Genomic DNA, 10,000 nt, shown 5'->3' on the forward strand with positions numbered 1-10,000 from the left:
ACTGTTGCCCGACTGACTTTGTGACAAATATGCGGTGATGTAGTGATTTAGCAACGTTGAAATGCTAGCGAACTACGCTGGCACGTTCCAACTGGCTGTTTTCCTGATTGTTCGGTTTTTGTGTGCAACAAACTTGTCATCTTTCCTGTCGGAACATTTTTCAGCAGCAGTCGTCACGGTCACATTTTTTGACGGGATGTAAGCACACCCCCAGACTCTACGGTAGCGGCCCATTCATTTCAGTGTAGTTGCACACCCAGCGCAGACGCCGAAAAAGTTTTTGACTTCCACATTAATGGGCCCATAAAACATATGCAGTAGTGTCACTTCCCATCATGCCTCTTTACCTCACATGATTTATTTGGCCAATCAGAACGATCGTGGAGAATGTCGCTTCCAGACGTCCCTGACGTCACGCTGGGAATAAAAGATTTTCTGGTGATTTTCTGACCTTTATCTTTTTTTATCAACAACTAAAAGACCATAACTAAAAAATCCACAATAGAAATTTTTGCTATGAATGGCATTTCAGGGCACAGTCGTCCTGTCTGCCGGCTTTTGGGCCCAGGGGATTTTTCTGTTGCAGTACCACGAGTGACCACTGGGAAAATATTGCCATATTGCCAATCTGGTATCCGGTTCTTATAACGCATCCATGTTTAGGACAGCATCTAGCCAAGCTCAGTCCTACCCACTGCACTGTCTATGTGCAAAGCTACAGTAGCTTGGCATATGATTAGGATGCGCCTTTGATTCCTCGTTCGCCCTTACATCCTCCGAACACGTTCACATTCTACCCGGAGACTCGGCGAGGAGGGATCCGCAGTTTGAAGAGCCGAGGGCGGCGAGGCGGCTTCAAAGGGTCTCCACAGGGGCGGAGCAAAGGTCAGTGGCGCTGACGACCTCCAGCTCGACGCTTCCCGACCCGACACCTGAGCTGAAAACACACTGGGAGGAATCGCTAATGATGGAGGGGAACGCCGCCTCGTTTCTGACTGTATCCAACACACACACACACACACACACACACACACGCACACACATACCCGGGTCTTCAGTTTCTGGGTGTGTTTGATGTTTGACGCCTTGAACCTGAACTGACAGGACATGGAGGAGGAAGAGGAGGGAAAGCGTGAAGAAGAAGAAGAAGAAGAAGAAGAAGAAGAAGAAGAAGAAGAGCATGAGGGGGTGGAGTTGGTGAAGGAGAAGGAAGAAGAGAGGAGGAGGAGAGTGAAAAGGAGGAGGAGGGGAACGAGGGGGTGGTGATGCAGGAGGAGGAGGAGGGTGAAAAGTATAAGGAGGAGGGGAGGTGGATGAGGACGAGTGTGAAGAGGAGGAGGAGATTAGGAGGGTGAAGAGGAAGAGCAGGAGGTGGAGGGTGAAGAAGAGAAGGAGGAGGTGAAGGAGGAGTATGAGGAGTCATAGGAGGAAGAGGAAGTGCAGGAGGAGGAGGTGGAGGGTTAAAAGGAGAAGGAGGACGAAGTGAAGAGGGGAGGAGGAAGAGGAGGAGGAGGAGGAGGAGGAGAAGGACGAGTTGAAACAAACAAAGTCACTGAAAGACAAGATGTTGAGGTGGGGGGGTCTGTTGTTGATCCTGGATTAGGGCGTGGCCTCCAGCAAGATTATAGTAACACACACACACACACACACACACACACACACACACACACACACACACGCTGTGCAGTGCCGTGTGAATGATGCGTCCTTGATCGCACCAACTGCTGAGCCGACCTCCCAACAGAATACTCATCAGCACCCCGTCTCCAGAACCATCCCAACACACACACAGTCAAGCCAAGGGTGTGTGTGTGTGTGTGTGTGTGTGTGTGTGTGTATCAGATCACACACACACACACCCAAACCCCCACTGTGTGTGTGTAGCCGGAGGTGATATTAATAATCCATAAAGAAACTGGTTTCTCTCGATCGCTCCCCGTGGAGTAACACACACACACACACACACACACACACACACACACACACACACTAGCCAGCTGTCTGACTGTTGGACTGACTCTTTGCCTGCTTGGTCGTATTGTCCTGAGCAGCAGAACTCTGGACTACACTGTGGAACCCAAAAGGGTCAGAGTCCAGTTTCGCTTCCACCTGCGCCGATGCTGCTGATGCTGAGGAATCATGGGAGATGTAGTCTGTGTAACCAGCCGGCTGGTTCTGTGTTGTGAGGGGAGGTAGAACTCAGGCTGGTTCTGGTTGAAAAATTCTGCTGTGGAACCTGGAGGTGTGGAAGTGCTGATGGTGGATGCCATTGGTGGATTCTAGAGTCTGACTGTAGCTCCGCCCCAACCGGACGGTCCCGGACCAATCAGGACTCGAGTGTCCCATCAGGACACGCCCCTTGGGTGTCAGGCCCCACCTCTCCCCTGGGTCACGGTGGGGACGGCGCTCAGCCTCAGCAGCCAGCGAGTCCAGAGCAGAATGAAAAGTCAGGCGTGTCCTTCTGATGGTCCTGGTTTCCATGGAGACGCTGGTGGTAACCGTGGCGATGAGGAGTGTAGCTGACGGGCCTCACATTGATAGTAGTGAAACCAGCGCACCAGTGTGTGTGTGTGAGTCTGTGTGTGTGTGTGTTTATAATTGGCTGTGATGAAAAATTCCCTTTGATGTGGAGACGCTGGAACGCCTGAAGAAGCAGAAGCAGCCGGTGCAGCTGTCGAAGGAGCACCCGCTCGGCCAGGAAGCAGCCCGGAAACCAGTCAGACACCAGTCAGCCGGAGCCCTCTCCACAAAGCAGTCAGGTACCGGCTGGCAAACCAGTCGGATACCAGCTGGAAACCAGTTAGAAACAAGTCAGTCAGAAACCAGCTGGAAACCAGTTGTAAACCAGTCAGCCAGAAACCAGCCCACAAAACCATTCAGTCAGAAACCAGCTGGAAACCAGTCAGACACCGGCTGGACACCAGCTGGAAACCAGTAAAACAACAATCAGCCAGAGCCCTCTCCACAAAGCAGTCAGGAACTGGCTGGCAAAGCAGTCAGATACCAGCTGGAAACCAGTTAGAAACCAGCTGAAAACCAGTCAGACACCAGTCAGCCAGAGCCCTCTCCACAAAGCAGTCAGGAACCAGCTGGCAAACCAGTTAGAAACAAGTCAGTAAGAAACCAGCTGGAAACCAGTTGTAAACCAGTCAGCCAGAAACCAGCCCACAAAACCATTCAGTCAGAAACCACCTGGAAACCAGTCAGACACCGGCTGGAAACCAGTCAGACAACAATCAGCCGGAGCCCTCTCCACAAAGCAGTCAGGAATTGGCTGGCAAACCAGTCAGATACCAGCTGGAAACCAGTCAGAAACCAGTCAGCCAGACATCAGCTGGAAACCATTTAGAAACCAGTCAGTCAGAAACCAGCTGCAAACCAGTCAGAAACCAGTCAGCCAGAAACCAGCTGGAAACCACTCTGAAACCAATAAACCAGATTCCAGTCCACAAACAAGTCAGAAACCAATCCAGAAAGAGATACCAGAAAGTCAGAAACTGACTGGAAGCCCGTCAGAAACCAGTCAGAAACCAGCAGAAAAACAATCAGCTGGAAACCAGTCAGAGACCAGCTAGGAACCAGTCCACAAACCATTCAGCCAGACAGGTAGAAGTTTTCATGAGGGAGCCAGAAGACAAACAGCCAGAGCACTGGGAGCAGTCAGTCTGTCAGCTGGCAGACAAACCGGCCACTCACAGAGCAGCACCACATACCCAGAAACAGGCAGTCAAACTGGGACCAAAACCAGTCAGCCAAGCACTGGGTCTGGCCAACTGATAACCAGTCTACAAACCAGTCAGTCAGATGAGAAGGTGAAAGTTTTCAATAATCAGTCAGCATCCAACCAGAAACTAGCAACTACTCAGCAAACAGTCAGCTCGGATGAATCAAAGGAAGTGAATGAAACAGAAGCCGGTAAACGGTCAGCACTAAAGGAAAAACATCTAGGCCAGTGCACACACACGCACGCACTCACACACATGCACATTAATACACGCACGCACACACAGACACGAGACAAAAAAAACAAGATGCTGTGATTTGAACGATTCGTCAGCTGATTTGGTTCCAACCAGTTCACCAACTTACTGTAACTGTTGCTTCACACCCTCCTCTACTTTTTCCATAGTGTGTGTGTGTGTGTGTGTGTGTGTGTGTGTGTGTGTGTGTGTGTGTGTGTGTGTGTGTGTGTGCATCCATGCTCAGAGCTCAGTTCAGAGCTTCAGACACAAAGACACTTCCTGTGTCAAGCAGCTGACTTCCTGTCTTTCTTGCCTTCCTGTGGCTGCAGCCGCTGGCCTCACCTTCACAGTGACTCTGCAGAGAAGTGCACTGTGGGTAATGCGTTGCAGATGCACTCATCTGCAGTGAGTGGGAAGGGCCAACGTCACACATCATCACTTGTCTTGATCAACGAGTTGAGGATTTGTTTTGAATACATTTTTTTTTTTTAAATATTAAACTTCCTTCTCCGTCGTGCAGCCTTCACTGCCTGTAGCTGTCGGCCGTGGAACTTTTTAGAGGGCAGGGTCTTCCGAGGAAGCTCCTCAACAAAAGCGGTGAATTTAAATTAACTTTATTGAGAGGCTGCGGAGCGAACGGCGCCGATGAACAGCCACTTTTATTTTTAAAAGACTGCGGACAAAGAGCAAACACAAAACAGCAGGGAAGAAAGGAAAAAAGGGGCCATTCAGGCCATCGGACAGAGCTTTATTGACAAGCGACGCTCGGCGACATCCCACTGACGAGTGGAAGTTTCCCCTAGTGTTGCCAATAAAGTTTCATTAAACCTGCAGAAGCTCAAAGTTGCAGTTTTGTTGCGCCTGAAGCTAACGAGACGTTTGGGACCCGCTGCTGCTGCTGTGTGTGCATGTGTACGTGTGTGTGTGTGTGTGTGTGTGTGTGTGCGTGTGTGCGTGTGTGCGTGTGTGTGTGTGTGTGTGTGTGCGTGTGTGCGTGTGTGTGTGTGTGTGAGAGACTATATTTTCTGTCTCTCAGTTTCCATTTCCTCTGCTGTTCTGGCCTCTTCCTTCCTCTCCTCCTGACCGTCTTCCCCCTCCAGACTGAAAATATCAAAACCACCACATGTTCAGTTTGTTGTTCAGTTTGTCGGCTGCCGGTAACTTTTGCTGAAATATCCTGTTGCCGTCTGTTTTGGGAAAACTCAGCTGACAGGAAGTCCTGACACTCAGGGAGCTGATGCTAACCCTCAGGTTTTTTTCATTTTTGTGCTAAGCTAGCCAGGACTGCTGGAGGAGGAAGTAAAAGCAATGAGGCCTTCAGGAAAATCCGGAAGTGGGAACTACTTGCCCCTTTGACCAGCAGTCAGTCAAAGGGGGAAGTAGTTGTAGTAGCTGGTCGTGTCCACACACACACACACATATATATATATATATTAAAAAAAAAATATATATATATATATATATATATACTGTATATATATATACACACACACACACACACACACACACACACACACACATATATATATATATATATATATGTATACACATATTGCTGCTGTTGACGGCCAGCAGGTGGCCCCAACAGGGCAAAGAAAACCCCACTTTCTTCACAAGTAGTCAGGACATCAGGGTGCGAGTTTACCCTGGTTTCCTATTGGTCCCGTGGTTCCTGCTGTGAGGGCGGAGTCCTACCCCCTTGCCCCGCTCCAAACTCCCCTTCCCCCTTTTCAGACGACTAAACAACGCGTTGTCAGCGTCGTCGTCCCGCCCCGAGATTACACAGGGAGAGTGTGAGAGTGTAATTGGTATGTTGGAGTGCAGCTGTCTTCAGTCCCCGGCATCAGTTACAGCCCAACTTAGAAACACACACACACACACACACACACACACACACACAGAGGTTGTCTGTGAAGAGTGTGTAACTGGTTTGAACACACACACACACACACACGCGTCTGTCCCAACTGAGAAACGTGACTTTTCTGTTCATCCCAGTGACGTCACCCTCCGAGCTGGCCAGGTAGCACCGAGCCGTGCCGCCAGAGCCCCCGATTGAGCTGACTGGCTCACTGTGATTTGTTATTATCTGACTGACGAACAACATAACCTGAGTTCTGACCTTTCCAGACCACGGCCGCGATCATGGTCCTCTACCATGATGTTAGCCGCAGCGCTAACTGCCTGGTTAGCACGTTTTTTTCTCTCAGGAGTTTCTTGTTACTCTCTCTTCTCTCTGTTCTTGGTTCTTCTGAGTTCTCCTCATTTCCTCCATTTTTTCTGAGATTTCGAAAGCCTCTCTCTATTTACCTGCCTAAGATTTCTTTTCAAAGTTATTATTATTATTATTATGATTATTATTATTATCATTATTGGTAATAATAATGATAAACTCCAGCCGACACGGACTGTGTGATCCGCGCCAGCAGCAGGAGTTTCTCGCCCTGCTGGAGCCTCTCTGAACCCTCCTGTTTTCATTCCGCCTGCCTGCAGCCTTTTGTTCAAAGTCTCCTTGTTGTAATAAACACAGAGCGAGAACAAAAAGACATGAAAGGTGCGTTCAGGTGCCAGTGAACGGCAGAAAAGAGAAAAACCGGCAGAGGACAGGAAAGACGACGAGTTGTTTTTTTTTGTAGTCGCTCCTCCTCTGAAGGAGGTGGTTCCTGCTCGGCAGGTGTGCTCTTGAGATACGTCAGGGGTTTTTAATCAGAGGACTTCTTTCAAAAAGTAACAAACAGCAAAGTTCAATAAGTAAAATACCAAATGTTTTCATTTCAGTAAGTAACTTTAGTTACGAGGTCTCCCACAGCGTATCGATTCCAAACAGGAACCCATTTCATTGTCAAATGAGGGACAACTCTGTATTTTAAGGGACAGTTGGCAACTCTATTCTTAAACATGTATGTGACAGCTATCTAATATTCATATTTATGAATATTTAGCTTTTGCTAGCGCTCAACAACTCCCTCCACATACGCGATAGTAATAGAGTTCCTTCGCCAAGAGTGTGAGTGCTCTGACGTCGTCTACGTTAGCGTAGGCTAATCACAGCTAACAACTGGCTAATTCTGACCCGGCTGATGATTTACGAACTCGACAGGGAGCAGCTGTGTGACGGGAGGTCTGACCGTCTCAACCTCTCAACGACGACGGACACGAGACGTTTGATTGGACCGCGGCGCGCTCTCGTCTCGGGCCGGCATCAGCTGATTGGCCGGCTGGGTTCTCGGTGTGCGTCGACCTTGTTGGGGGAAGCCCCGGCAGAGAGGTCTGATGTCTCTGTAAATACCCAGGGTGCAATCTGATCTCCCACTCCTCGTCTCTATATTAAGACAACTGACATCTCTCTGAAGGCCCCCTCCATCGGCCCCCTGGTGTTGGACGGCAGAATAGCACGTGTGTCTGTTCCGCTCGGTTCAGGGTTGAGTTTCAGCCCTGAACTGCCGTCCTGAACCTAAGGAAAGACACGTCTGTCTGCCTGCCTGCCTGCCTGCCTGCCTGCCTGTCTGTCAGAGTGTCTGTGTGTCTGTCTGTCCCCCGGAGCGGTTTTGTCCAACCGGGACAGAAGAATCTCTGGCTCCCAGCGGCGCGTCCACAGTCTCATCTTTTCGCTTGCGTGTGTGAAGCTGCTGATGTCGACAAAATCTGTGCAAGTCACCGCAGGAAGAAAAATCTGCAACACGCTGCATATGGCCAACTGGGTGTGTTTGTGTGTGTTTGTTTGTGTGTGTGTGTGTGTGTGTGTGTGTGTGTGCGCGTGTGTGTGTGTGTGTGTGTGTTCCATATATGCAGATTAGAGCTCTATAATGTCTCAGTTTGCAGAGTTAGAACCACCAGATTAACTGCGCAGATTAGTGAATGAAGGCAGGCGGCCTAACTGACTGACTGTGTGTGTGTGTGTGTGTGTTCAGGGTCAGGTTTAATGGGGATTAAACAGGCTGGTGGCCTATTTGAAGGTTGGCGTTTCTGAATGTTTTTGCAGTTTGGGGTGTTGAGACGAGCGGCAGCGACAGCAGCAGCACTTCAGGTGTTTCTCTTCACACACGCACACAAGTGTGTGAAGTGTTGCGACACTCAAACGTACACTTACACACATACACACACACACACACACACCCGCTCCGCGATTTCACGCAACAAAACACACTTGAACCCCGCGGCTCCGGGCTTTTTGAAATTTGATATAAAATTCTGCCTTCGAAACATCTTTGACACACGTTGAAATAATCTCAGCCAATCTGATCTGAGCGGACCAATCGGCAGCTCTGCGAGGAGGAAGGGGGCGGGGCCGACTGAGCGAAACCGCCGGAGTTGTGGGACGTTGGAGCAGAAGTTGAGCCGCGACCTCGCAGCAACATGAAAGCGGCTGTTTGCTTTTCTAATATTTGCTGATGATGATCCTGCTGCAACCGCTGACGCAACCCAGGGAAATGCTCACACACACACACACGCGCGCACTCTGTGTGAGAATGTTGTGAAGTTTCTCTGCTTGCGGGTCACACAAGTTTTAATGTGACGGGTGTTTTCTCATTTCAAAGCAGATTTAAACACAAAACCTCGGCAAGAATTTCGAGTCTGTTGTGTTTTGTTTTGTTGTGTTTTGTTGTGTTTTGTTGTGTTTTGTTGTTTTTGGTTCGCTTCTCTACATTGCGAGTCGTTCCTCGAGAACAAAGATAAGAGTGTGTGTGACGTCACCTTTGCATCCAGACACACAGCATGAATGGAGCGTGTGTGTGTGTGTGTGTGTGTGTGTGTGTGTGTGTGTGTGTGTGTGTGTGTGTGTGTGTGTGTGTGTCTGAGGCCTCTTGACCTGAGTAGGGGGATGACTTCCTCACACACACACACACACGCTTGAAGGACTCCGCAGTTGTGCAGTCGCTAAAACAGCTTTTTTTGTGGTCATTGTCGTTCGGGAACAGCTGAATTGTGGGTAAATGTGACGAGAACCTGTGTGACCCCCATTAGCCCCTCCCCCCACCCCCACCACCCCTCCATCCTCCAACCTTTTCTCTCCAAGGCCTCCTAGTCCTCCCTCGCCCACTGATTTTTGTCCGTCCTTCGCAAGACAAACTGTCTGACACACACACACACACACACACACACACACACACACACACACACACACACACACACACGGCTTCACATGCAGCTTCTCCCGGAGTTGATTGGCAAGGGGGGCGGAGCCGCCAGCTGAGTGCTTTCTTTCCTTCTGTGTGTGTGTGTGAAGATCGATGGTAGCGGCCTGGCAGGTGGTCAGGTGACCAAAGCTGACCAATGAGGAGGAAGGAGACGACTGCTCTCGCTGTGAGCTCCTCACTGCGGCTGCCGTCTCTCCACTTGTTTCCCCTGTTGGGACTATTTTTCTTAATCGATGTGGCGGCCGGTTAAAAGTTTTTTGCAGTTGTGTCAGAGGCGGCCAGCAGGAGGCGCCGCTGTGACGACGACGACAATGACAAATGGACGAGTGGCGGCGGCGGCAGTGATTGATTAGCCGCGCGGCTCGGCGCAGCTCATTAGCTGCTTACAAGACAAACAGGAAGTGATTCATTGCTCGACCCCACGCTTGGCCTCGACGCCAGATGGCCACCGCGGAGTGAAATAAAGGAGCAGTCCGCCCTGCAGGAGGGAGGGAGGGAGGTAGAGAAAGGAGAGAGAGAAGGAGAGAGAGAGAGAGATCTTTGAATAAACGTAATAACTGAAACCAATCGGTTTCAATTTGATTGAACTAATTCATGTAATTAATGAATTCCTTAATTTGCACAACAAATTAAAATGTTCAATTAAAAACCAATAAGCCGCCGTGTTTTTCTGTAATTCTCCTTCAAGAATGTCTGTTTGGGATGATCAGTTCTGGTTCGGTTTTGTAGGACAGTGTTTTTCAACCTTTTATGAGCCACGGCACATTTTTTTACATTGAGAAAAATCCCATTGCACACAACCAAACAAAATATTATAAAATGACACTTTTTAGCCTCATAATGACAACAGCATCTTAATCTTTTTATACATGTAGAACTAATTACACTACTATTAGATGC

The 10,000-nt window shown here is 49.3% G+C and overlaps 1 protein-coding gene and 1 long non-coding RNA gene across 5 annotated transcripts in view; one reads left to right on the forward strand and one right to left on the reverse strand.

Moving 5' to 3' along the window:
* LOC142888476 (uncharacterized) overlaps positions 1–10,000 on the reverse strand; it is a 79,015-nt gene that overhangs the window by 43,496 nt on the left and 25,519 nt on the right. The gene's annotated exons all lie outside the window — the stretch shown is intronic.
* plxnb3 (plexin B3) overlaps positions 1–10,000 on the forward strand; it is a 52,785-nt gene that overhangs the window by 3,829 nt on the left and 38,956 nt on the right. The gene's annotated exons all lie outside the window — the stretch shown is intronic.

This window comes from Nelusetta ayraudi, unplaced genomic scaffold, assembly GCF_046127955.1.
Source record: "Nelusetta ayraudi isolate G7.1 ecotype Tasmania unplaced genomic scaffold, CSIRO-AGI_Nayr_v1 ptg000019l, whole genome shotgun sequence".
Classification (NCBI taxonomy): domain Eukaryota; kingdom Metazoa; phylum Chordata; class Actinopteri; order Tetraodontiformes; family Monacanthidae; genus Nelusetta; species Nelusetta ayraudi.